Source organism: Tursiops truncatus, chromosome 15 (assembly GCF_011762595.2).
Source record: "Tursiops truncatus isolate mTurTru1 chromosome 15, mTurTru1.mat.Y, whole genome shotgun sequence".
Taxonomy (NCBI): domain Eukaryota; kingdom Metazoa; phylum Chordata; class Mammalia; order Artiodactyla; family Delphinidae; genus Tursiops; species Tursiops truncatus.
The window spans coordinates 63,194,813-63,207,432 of NC_047048.1; the positions used below are offsets into that span (position 1 = coordinate 63,194,813).

Sequence of the window (12,620 nt, forward strand, 5' to 3'; positions counted from 1 at the left end):
GTCCTGTATTAGTTTTTAGATTTTCCTTGTTTTTGATGATTTTATTTATATCAGTATGGACTCAGACATTTATTTTAGACTTTGGGTATAATCCAGTACTACTTTATTTATTTTGTTGCTCCTGTTTTTATATTGGGAGCTCTTTCATTTGGCTCTTTTGTCCTTTTGATGTACTCCCATCATAATTTTGTGTTTAACACTTCCTTATTTCTGGCACTACAAAATATCCCAGGCTCATCTTGTGTATATTTCCTGCCCTAGTCTGAGAATCAGCTGTTTCTCCAAAGAGCCTTGGTTTCTTTTATTGGAAAATGGTATTAGATGCTGAGATCTGGGCTCTAGGTATGTCCCTTGCTACTGAGGGGTCACTGCTTCTAGGTTCTGGATGATGATGATTTTGAGTAAAAGATAAAAACAGACAAGTTCTACAGAACCCAACAGGCAAAACCTTTAGAGGCCCCTTGGAGCCTCCTTGGCTCCTCTCTTCCACTCCATCACCTAGGACATCAGCTCATCCTGTCAGATCCACCTGCAGAATCTATCCTGACTCCGACACTGGCTGCCACCTTCACCCTCCTACTGTGGTCCAGGCTCCCACTGTGGATCTTGTGAACCGCAGCAGTGGCTGCCTAACTGGTCTCCTGCGTCCTTCTGGACTCCTCCTCCTCAGGCTCTTTTCCACTCAGCAGCCAGTGGTAGGCCCTGGAATTTTAAAAAACTTTTTTGATAATGATTTTTATGGCAGTTTACAGTTGTAAGACATTGAATTAAGAAGAGAGAAAAGATACTACTCCTTAAAAATGTTTATTTTTTGAAATATTTCTTTCTTTAGGCTGTGCCGGGTGTTAGTTGTGTCACGTGAGATCTTAGTTTCGGCATGCATGTGGAATCTAGTTCCCTGACCAGGGATCGAACCCAGGCCCCCCGCATTGGGAGCCTGGGGTCTTACCCACTGGGTCACCAGGGAAGTCCCCAAAATGTTTATTTTTAAAGAACTTTTGTAGAGCTATAATTTATTTTAGAGTACACATATTCTATGTGTGTAGCTCGATGAACTTTTATACATGGATATAGCTGTGTAATCACCCAGATTAAGAAATAGGCATTCTGGGCACCTCAGAAGACTGTTTTTCTCATACCCAGTCACACAGCCCCCCTCACCCCCAGGGGAACCACTATTTGTGGCCATGCATTTAAAGTGAGACCCATCAGGGACTTCTCTGGTGGTCCAGCGGTTAAGGCTCTGTGCTTCCAATGCAGGGGGCTTGGGTTCCATCCCTGGTTGGGGAACTAAGATCCCACATGCCGCACGGGGATGCCAAGAAAAAAAAAAAGAAAAAGGAAAATAAAGTGAGACCCATCACCGTGTGTGTATTCTCCAGCATAATCAGCTGCCTGGGTGCGGGAGTGGAGAATGTGGAGATTCTGATTTGCCTACAGTTGGGGTTTGTCCAGGCAGGTATGATGGAGGGCAAGAGGGGCCAGGGAGTTGAGGGTATATGCAAGGAAGTGAGATTAAAGGATAAGATTTCCAGGATGAGACTGAAGCGTGAGAGCAGGCAGAAGGGACAGCGTGAGCAAAAAGAGTTCAAAGAATATGTTGTGTTCTCAGAGTCTGGAGAGGGGACAGATCAGGAGTGGTGGGAGACTGGGCTAAAAAGGAAGATTTTAAGCAGGAGAGAGACATGGTCAGATCCCTTGTAGGAACAGAAAAGTGGTGGTGTTCATTCAGTCACCAAACATTTATTGAGTGTCTCTGTATCTGGTCCTTTGCCAGTACTGGTAGAGGGGTATAGGAGTTAACCTGGATGTACTGACTATTCAACTGTGAGAAATGATCAGCTTAGAGAGGAGAGATGAATTCAAGACATTTCCTGAGTTAGAAGTGCCCGATGTTGATTAATAGAAGTGGTGAAGGGGTAGGAAAAGAGTTAAGGCATCCAAAACAGCACAGTTTTTCTGCAGCTTAATAGTCAGCCCTTTGTTTTACACTAAATACAATTTCCATCTCCATCCCCTCTCCACAAAGGCTGGAGATGGCTTAGAATGTTACTTTTGTGCATAGAAGTCGTTTGCTTCTGGTGTGTGCCCTGAGCCAGGAATAGAGAGGTACACTCTGATTCTTGAAGTAAATGATTGCTGTATGTTTGCAGAAAGGCTCTTTATATAGGGAAGAATCTGGAAGCAGCCTGAATGCCCAACCCTTGGGGGAAAGTTTAGGCAAATTATGGGCTACCACCAGGTAGACCATTAGGTAGCTAACACAAAAGATACCTCTGTGGACCTATGTTACTACAAGCATGTTTGCATGTGAAGTCAGATTGAGAGCAGAAGTTTCTTCACTGGGTTTAGTGAGAAGATTTGGATACTGATCTTGGTTATGTCTCTTCCTAGTCACTCTCTTTGAGCCTCCATTTCCAGAAATGTAAAATGGGTGCAGTGATAATAACAGTTCCTTAAGCCCTCATGGGATGGTGGTAAAGATCCTGTGAGATATCTTATGTAAAGGCAGTTTATAACCCCTAGAGTAAACTACACACATTGGTTATTAGTAGCCATGTGAGTGAATGCTGACCGGTTGGAGTAGGAAATCAGAGGGAAATTGTTATCCTTTCTGTTCCTCTTTTTCCCCCTGTAACATTTCTTCAGTTTATATTTTTGGTGTGTATGTGGGGGGACCAAACAGATTTCTGCCAGCACTGTCTAGCTGTTCTAATTTAAGCATGTGCAGAGTGTGCGGTGTTGGGCAGCTTAATTTTGCACAGAAGCAGCCAAGACTCTGAGCAGCAAGCCTTCCTGGGACTTGAGGTCATATATTGTGGACAAGCCAATGTTGTATTTCTGTGTCAGACCTGGACTATTCTTTGCCTTTCTGGACATGCAGGTGGAGTTATTCCCTTTTATTTGGTGTGGGTTTCACTGTCCCACAGCCCTCTCCTTTCCTTGGTGGAGCCCTGGGGGAGGCTGGCTTATCTGTTAGTTTAGAGTAGTGTGTCTCAAACTCAAAAAAACATAGGGACTGTTGCCTCCAACCTATGTACTATCTGTGGATCCCACTTTTAGTAGCATTGGGGCAAAATGCTACTATGTTAGTTATTTATTGCTGTGTAACAAATTTTCTCAAAATCTAGTGGCCTAAAACAACACCAAATATTATCCTTTCAGTGTGTGGATCAGGAATTCAGGAGCAGCCTAATGGAGGGTTCTAAGTCGAAGTCTTATGTTTGTCTTAAGCTGGTGCTAGTTGCTGGTGGGAGACTTCTGGTTGCACGTGGACCTCTCCATAGGGCATCTAAAACGTTCTCGTGACACCACACCTGGCTTCCCCCAGAATGGGGAACCCAAGAAGCAGCAGTGCTTTGTGTGTGTGTATGTGTGTTAAAATATACATAACATAAGGTTTACCATTTTAACCATTTTAAGTGCATAGTTCAGTGACATTAAGTGCATTCATATTGTTGTATAACCATCACCATCACCCATCTCCAGAACTAGGTATGTATGTATGTATTTATAGTGTAGGTGATGTACAGTATTATATAAGTTAAAGGTATACAATATAGTGATTCACAATTTTTAAAGGTTATGGTCCATTTGTAGTTATTATAAAATATTGGCTATATTCCCTATGTTGTCAGAACTTTTTCATCTTCCCAAATGGAAACTCTGTACATATTAAACAGTAACTCCTCATTCTCTTCCCCCACCAGCCCCTAGCAACCACCATCCTACTTTTTGTTTCTATGAATTTGACTACTCTAAATCATGCAGTATTTGTCCTTTTGTGATTATTTCATTAGTATAATGTTTTCAAGGTTCATCTATGTTGTAGGGTATATATAAGAATTTTATATTTTTTAAGGCTGAATAATATTCCACTGTGTGAACATATCCCATTTTGTTTATCCATTCATCTGTCGATGGACACTTGGATTGCTTCCACTTTTTGGCTGTTATGGATAATGCTGCTATGAACATTGATATACAGATAACTGTTTGAGTCCCTGCTTTCGATTCTTTTGGGTGTTTGCCCAGAAGTGTAGAATTGCAGCACTTTTTATGACCCAGACTTGAAGTCCTCCACCATCACTTCTGCCACATTCTATTTGTTAGGAATGAGGCCACATTCAAGGGGAGGATAATTAGTCTCCACTTTTGGAGGGAAGGAGTGTCAAATTTGCAGATGTCTTTTAAAACCACTACAGCTACCTTTTGAGAGTGATCATATAATGCCAGGTTAATAGCAAACACACACTGAAATTCTTTAGTAGTACTTGATTATATGGTGGTCATCTTGATCGGTGCATCTCAACCTTTTTCATGTTGTTGCTCACCTGTAATCCACTTGTGGCATCTCAGCTGGGAAGATCTAATAAAGATGGTTTAGATTATGAAAAAGCACAATAAAACATTCCTTAAGGAGACCTTGTGGACCACCAGCTCTGTGTTCACTAACACCCAGTGGTCTGTGGAATCCATAAGGTTCCTGCATAGTTCTCTACACAGAGTTGCTGTTTCTTTTCTCACCTTCAGTTTCCTGTACTTCCTGTACTTCCTTTGTGCTTCTCTTCCTCCGTACCTATGCTGATTTACTTACATTACACCCTCTCCCGGAAACACTCTTCAGTCTCATTGCCTCCTTCATCACCTGGAAAATGCCTGTTCATCTTTCAGGATTGAGTCAAGTGTCTGCTTCTCACTAGTTGACTTGGCCCTCCTTCCTCAGCCTCCTTCCTCTCCCCCTCTACCTTAGAACTAGCCTTTTGCTCCTTGGTACCCTATTCTACCTTAAGTAATCGTCTGTAGTTGCACCTGTGATGCTTTATTACAATTATTTGTGTGTATAGTTATACATTTATTCCTCCTGAGGATACTGCAGTAAGAGATAGATGTCTTTAGGGGTGTCTATAATATCCTGGGGAAGCAGGCCATGTAAACATAAACAAGTAAACAGAGGAACAAATGAAGTAATTACAGATTGGGTCGAATGTTATTTATGAAGGAAGCAAGCAGGAAACTGACACAGATTGGAAGGAGAAGGGGGCTACTTGAGATAGTCAGGGATTCTGAGGCTGCAGGAGGGTAAGGCTGTTTCCTGGGAAGAGTGGGCAGGGGAAAGTGATTCAGGTGAAGTGAACAGACCCGGTATGGGAAGGTAGTATATGTCTGAGGAAATGAAAGGCCCTGTGTGCCTTGTAACATTGTCTTCCTGCCTCTGTCAGCTGTTGTGATCACATGACTTTATAGATTTTGCTGTGTATTTCCAAACGCTGGTACACTTCCTGGCCTAGAGTGGGTACTCAGAAAATGTCAGGGGAATTGATGAATTTCTCTTTCTGTAATTTTTGTCATTCTCCTTGTGTCTTTACATTTGATTGGCTACACTGCCCTTCTGTGGCTTCTTGGTTTAGTGACCAGTTATACCACTTGCTTAAGATAAGGTCACCATAGTAACCTAATTTACTATGAAGTTTAGGTTATCCGACCTTTCCAAGTTGAATTTTATTTTATTTATTTATTTTTTGGCTGTGCCGCATGTCTTACGGGATCTTAGTTTCCCAACCAGGGATTGAACCCAGGACATGGCAGTGAAAGCACCAAATCCTAACCACTAGACCACCAGGGAACTCCCCCAGGTTAAATTTTATTTATTTATTTTAATTTTTTTTTTGCAAGTTTTTTAGTTTTCTTTTTCTTTTTTGAATTAAATTTATTTTCTTTATTTATTTTTGGTTGCATTGGGTCTTCGTTGGTGTGCCCGGGCTTTCTCTAGTTGCAGCGGGCGGGGGCTACTCTTTGTTGTGGTGCACAGGCTTCTCATTGTGGTGGCTTCTCTTTTTTTTATTTATTTAATTAATTAATTTATTTATTTATTTATGGCTGTGTTGGGTCTTCGTTTCTGTGCGAGGGCTTTCTATAGTTGCGGCAAGTGGGGGCCACTCCTCATTGCGGTGCGCGGGCCTCTCACTATCGCGGCCTCTCTTGCTGCGGAGCACAGGCTCCAGACGCACAGGCTCAGTAATTGTGGCTCACGGGGCTAGTTGCTCCGCGGCATGTGGGATCCTCCCAGACCAGGGCTCGAACCCGTGTCCCCTGCATTGGCAGGCAGATTCTCAACCACTGTGCCACCAGGGAAGCCCGTGGTGGCTTCTCTTGTTGTGGAGCACGGGCTCTAGAGCACAGGCTTAGTAGTTGTGGCACACGGTCTTAGTTGCTCCGCGGCATGTGGGATCTTTCCGGACCAGGGCTTGAATCCATGTTCCCTGCATTGGCAGGTGGATTCTTAACCACTGTGTCACCAGGGAAGTCCTCCTACCATTGTTTCTTGTTTCTGTTTTTTTTTTTTTTTTTGCGGTACGCGGGCCTCTCACTGTTGTGGCCTCTCCCATTGCAGAGCACAGGCTCCGGACGCGCAGGCTCAGCGGCCATGGCTCACGGGCCCAGCCGCTCCGCGGCATGTGGGATCTTCCCGGACCGGGGCACGAACCCATGTCCCCTGCATCGGCAGGCGGACTCTCAACACTGTGCCACCAGGGAAGCCCCATTGTTTCTTTATTTAATATTTAAGCAAAAGCAAATATACTGTATATTCTTATTTTCCTCTTTTGTAACACAGAAAGTATAAGATATGCATGATTTTGTAGCTTGACTTTTTAAAATTTGGAAATCTTTGTCAATTCATAGTTTGTTCTCATTTTTTTTTACAGCTGCATAATATTCTGTTTTGTGGATGTGCCAAGCATCATATAAATCTAAGAACCATGAAGCTACTGGTTGATATCAGCCCATTAAATATTTTTCAAAACTTTTAATTAAAAGTATTTTTTTTTGCTTATACAGGTATTTTGTGACTAAATCCTTGTAAAAATTACAACCACAAGCAAAAGTCTCTTTGCTATTCCCAATCCCTCTCTCCTCCCCAGAGCTAAGTTTTATTTCAGTTTGGTTTTTAATGTCTGCTCCTTTCTGGCTAGTATTTCCATTAGAAATGTGACTCCCAGCTGCAATGTTAGTTTGGAAACTAGAGTCTCATCAGTAGCTGTTAGTTACATGTTGAAGCTGGAAATTTTGTCTCCCCTTTTCTGTCTATACATCTATACAGATTCCATTCACATCTCTTTTTTTTTTTTTTTTTTTGCGGTACGCAGGCCTCTCACTGTTGTGGCCTCTCCCGTTGCGGAGCACAGGCTCCGGACGCGCAGGCTCAGCGGCCATGGCTCACGGGCCCAGCCGTTGCGCGTCATGTGGGATCTTCCTGGTCCGGGGCACGAACCCGTGTCCCCTGCATCGGCAGGCGGACTCTCAACCACTGTGCCACCAGGGAAGCCCCACATCTCCTCTTTTGTTAACCTTGCTGCATCTTCTCCAGCTTCCTTTATGGTTGTTCCAGTATTTGGGTTGAACCAGATAAAATTACCTTTTTTTTTTTTTTTTTTTTTTTTTTTGCGGTACACGGGCCTCTCACTGTTGTGGCCTCTCCCGTTGCAGAGCACAGGCTCCGGATGTGCAGGCTCAGCGGCCATGGCTCACGGGCCCAGCCGCTCCGTGGCACGTGGGATTTTCCCGGACCAGGGCACGAACCCGTGTCCCCTGCATTGGCAGGCGGACTCTCAACCACTGCGCCACCAGGGAAGCTCAAAATTACTATTTTTGTCAGTAAAGAGCAGTTGATTATAAGCTGTTTCATGTGGTTCCACCATGTATTTGTTTTTAATGTAGTTTTGTTTTTTTTCTTAATTTTATTGGAGTATAGTTGATTTACAATGTTGTGTTGGTTTCAGGTGTACAGCAAAGTGATTCAGATTTTCATATCATATATTCATTCTTTTTTGGATTCTTTTCTCATACAGGTTATCACAGAATATTGAGTAGAGTTCCCTGTGCTATGCAGTAGGTCCTTGTTGGTTCTAGTAGTTTTTTTTTTAATAAAAATTTTTTATACAGTTTTTAAAGGTTACTTTCCATTTATAGTTATTACAGAATATTGGCTATATTCACTGTGTTGTACAGTACATCCTTGAGCCTATCTTACACCCAGTAGTTTGTGCCTCCCACTCTCCCATCCCTATATTTCCCCTCCCCCTACCCATACCACTAGTTTGTTCTCTGTATTTGTGAGTCTGCTTCTTTTTTATTATATTCACTACTTTGTTGTATTTTTTAGATTCCACATGTAAGTGATATCATGCAATATTTTTGTCTCTGTCTGACTTATTTCACTTAGCATAATGCCCTCCAAGTCCATCCACGTTGCTGCAGATGGCAAAATTTCATTCCTTTTTTCTTTTCTTTAATATATTTATTTATTTATTTTTGGCTGCATTGGGTCTTCATTGCTGCATGCAGGCTTTCTCTAGTTGCGGTGAGCAGGGACCACTCTTCGTTGCGGTGCACGGGCTTCTCGTTGTGGTGTCTTGTTGCATAGCACGGGCTCTAGGCATCCGGGCTTCAGTAGTTGTGGCACACAGGCTCAGTATTAGTGGCACGCGGGCTCTAGAGTGCGTGCTCAGTAGTTGTGGCGCACAAGCTTAGCTGCTCCACAGCATGTGGGATCTTCCCAGACCAGGGCTTGAACTCATGTCCCCTGCATTGGCAGGTGGATTCTTAACCACTGCGCCAGCAGGGAAGTCCCTCGTTCCTTTTTTATGGTGAGTAGTAGTCCATTGTATATATATATATACACCATATATTCTTTATCCATGCATCTGTTTTTTTTTTTAATTTTTTAAAAAATATTTATTTATATATTTAGGTTGCACCAGGTCTTAGTTGCAGCAGGCGGACTCCTTAGTGTGGCATGTGAACTCTTAGTTGCAGCATGCATATGGTGTCTAGTTCCCGGACCAGGGATCGAACCCGGGCCCCCTGCATTGGGAGCGTGGAGTCTTGCCCACTGTACCACCAGGGAAGTCCCTCATCTGTTTTTTTAAAAATAAATATTTTATTTATTTATTCTTTTTTTTGACTGTGCTGTGCGGCTTGTTGGATCTTAGTTCCCACACCAGGGGTTGAACCTGGGGCACGGCATTGAAAGTGCTGAGTCTTAACCACTGGACCACCAGGGAACTCCCTCCATTCCTCTGTTGATGAACACTTAGATTGCTTCCATACCTTGGCAATTGTAAATAATGCTGCTGTGAACATTGGGGTACATGTATCTTTTTGAATTAGTGGTTTTTTTTTTGGATATATACGCAGTAGTGGAATCGCTGGGTCATGTGGTAGTTCCATTTTTAGTATTTTGAGAAACCTCCATACTGTTTTCCACAGTGGCTGCACCAATTTACATTCCCATCAGTAGTGTACAAGGGTTCTCTTTTCTCTACATCCTCGCCAACATTTGTTATTTGTGTTCTTTTTGATGATAGCCATTCTGACAGGTGTGAGGTGATAGCTCATTGTTATTTTGATTTGCATTTACTTGATGATTAGCCATGCTGAGCATCTTTTCATGTGCCTGTTGCCCATCTGCATTTCCTCTTTGGGAGAATGTCTATCCACAGAGTAGTTTTTTTTTTTTTTCCCCACAGAGTAGTTTTAAAACTTAGTTGGAAAAACAAACAAACAAACAAACAAAAACTTAGTTGGTGTCTGGTTCTTCTCAAGGGCAGGGGCCAGAACCACATACATTTTATAATTTATTCCAAGACCTGGAATTGACTGGCTAGATCAAAGTCACTTAATAACGTTCTGTTGGCTGATGAATCTGAGCTGTCCCCAAGGCAGCTGTGCAGTTGTGAGCCACCAAGGCTTACTGGGTTGATCTCTAAGATCAACTGCTTGTCTTTTTCTGTGAAATGGCAGTTGGGTTTCCCCATCCACAATGAGTGACTTGTATCCTTGTCACACTTTAGAGAAGTAGGGAGAACAACCTTCTTCTTAGGAAAACTTACTGACCCCTTGGTTATTCTTGATCCTCCTGGAGAGATTTGTGTAGTCTGCAGACAGTGGGATGCCTGTGCCTGTGAAGTTTTTGAACAAGGGAGTAGCTTTTGGCTAGCTAAGGGCCCAGAGGTCCTTCATACTCTGAGTGTGCGCAGTGGAGTTACTGGCCTAGCATTTTGCAGTTATTTCTGTGGGTCCAGACTTACCAGACTTTTAGAAGGCACTGACCAAGTGCAAATTCAAAAGAATTTGGGGTTGTACTGAGGTGCCAACTTTTTATTTTGCCAAATAAGGATATTTAAAATAAATATCTAATTATATATTTTATATTTAATACATGCTCATGGTACAACATTCAAAACAAACAAAAGGATATATATTGAATAAAATAAGTCTCATACTTCCTCTCCAGTTCCTTAACTATCCAGTTCCCCTCCCAAGAGGCAAACCGGGTTGCTTGATCATCCTTCCAGAGATAGCCCACGCATTTAAAAACAGGTACGAATGTATTGGCTCTCTCCCCTCCCCCAAATGAATGGTAGTGCATTCAATACCGTTTCGCATCTTGAGTTGTTCCCCCCCACACACCTTTCTTAGAGATCTTTAAAAATCAGTACATAGAGAGCTGCCTTATTCTTTTTAATGGCTGCATAATGTTAGTAAGGATTAAAAACAATTACCATTGTTTTAATTTCAAAAGTATATTTAAGCACCAAAAAATTAGAAAGAATGTGATCTTAGTATAAAGGAAAGTTCTATAAATTAAATAAATTTAGTTCTGTGAAAAATTAATTCTGCACGTATTTCCAAAGACCTGTTTGAAAACTATAGCTAGAGATAGTAAACCACTAAAGAAAGGGCTTTGAATAGGAGTGAGTTAGGGAGGCTTACTAGTCTCTGGTAGGCTGAGTGAATGAGAGGGCAAGAGGAATGCAGTTGAGATATCCGTATCCTTCTCCTCATTTTATAGGGAGGAATAGACTTAGGGGAGCCTCTTTTATGTCCTACAATTGTACTACTCAGTTCACGAGATCGTACAATTAGCTAGTCTGTTGTCAAGATAGCTTATATTTAGTCAAGATAGCTTATATTTATGGCAGCTGTGTGTAAGTTGGATTGGAGTAGGGGGACTAGTTTCAGGGCTGTTTATTCCTTTTGTTAATATTTTTTGAGCAATTAATGTATGCATAATACCATTAGGAATTTTGAAAAGCATACCCTGTCAGTCCTGTGTGAGAAATACCCACATGAAGTGATTGGGGCCTGAACTTGGAGAGTGACTGAAATTGGAATGGGTAGCTGAAGTCTGAGAGCTTTGGGTTTGAAGAACTGACAAGACACTCGACCTTTGGGAAGAATAGGGAGAATAGAATTCATTTGCTGAATGTTTATTGAATGCCCAGTATCTGCAACCTTCTGTGGTTAGTTAACTCCAAGTGTACTGCCTTAGCAGATACTAGTCTAGGGTTGAAGAGGACACAGTGTACAGATGACACAAGAAAGCAGGCCTTTTCATTTAGGTAGCACATATTTATTAGGACAGTAGGGTACTAAGTGTTAGATGTAAGAAGAAGGAAATGGTGCATGTCCAAGTTGTAGGGAGACAATAACGAATAGGTAGAGTGTAAACTTTCTCAATCTCGAATAGCATTCTGATTAATACAAGTGTATTTAAGAGAACAATTGCATATTTATTTTTCTTTATTTTTAACCATTTATTTATTTTTGGAATGAGCAATACATTTATATGGTTGAAAAATGAAAAAGTTTTAAAAGGTATACTGCAAAAGGTCTCCATCCCACTTTTGCCCCTCCCTGCCGCTATACCCAGTTCCCCTCTTGTATCAGTCAAGTTTAATGCTGGAAACAGAAACCATTCTGGGTACTTGAACCACAAAAGGATTTAACACAAGAAATTGGCTACTTACAAAATTGTTGGAAGAGTTGGAGGAGTGGGACCCAAGAGGGCTGCCCTTAGAGTATAAATTTGAAGGACCCACCACTGGAGCTGTGATCTGGAGGTCAGGAATTCACTACTGCTACTGCCACCCCCACCATTGCTGCTTGACACTCAAGAAGCCAGTGACTAGACATTAGACCCTTGCCACTGTAGACCAGCATGTCAGTAGCACCTGGGAGCTTGTTTAAAGCTCTTAGACCTTAGCTCCATCGACTGAATCAGAATCTGCATTTTAACAAGATCCTCTGATGATTTGCATTGCATGAAAGTTTGAGAGGTCCTGCACTGGAGCACTGCGTCTGGCCGCTACAGTTGCTTCCAAATCCACAGGTCTCCATGACCTTGATTGCCAATTGTAAGGGAGTCAAGCAAATGTAGTTGTTGGTTTTCCCAACTCTCAATCTAGAAGAGTGGATTGGATATTGAAAGAGCCCATCTAGTGAACTGACCATACTTCCACAAGTAACCAGTGTTAGTTTCTTGTGTATTCTTCTAGATGTTTTATGCATATTTAAGCATGTATGAATATATATATTCTTTTTCATCTTGTTAAAAAAATAAGCAGTAGCTTCCTTACCATACACAGTGTTCTGCACCTTGCTCTTTTCATTTAATAGTTCATCATGGGAGAGCTTTCCATATCATGACATAGAGCCATCTTCTTTTTAACAACTTCATAGTATTCCAATATATAGATAACAGAATTCTTAAAATTCTGAAAATTGAGACTAACACAATCTGGGCTGCATGGTCATTTGAATTTTTTAACACGTAA

At 41.9% G+C, this 12,620-nt stretch overlaps 1 protein-coding gene across 6 annotated transcripts in view; it reads left to right on the top strand.

Annotated features, from left to right (window-relative positions):
• Nucleotides 1–12,620, top strand: part of PHF20 (PHD finger protein 20) — a 133,523-nt gene that overhangs the window by 26,273 nt on the left and 94,630 nt on the right. The window lies entirely within an intron of this gene.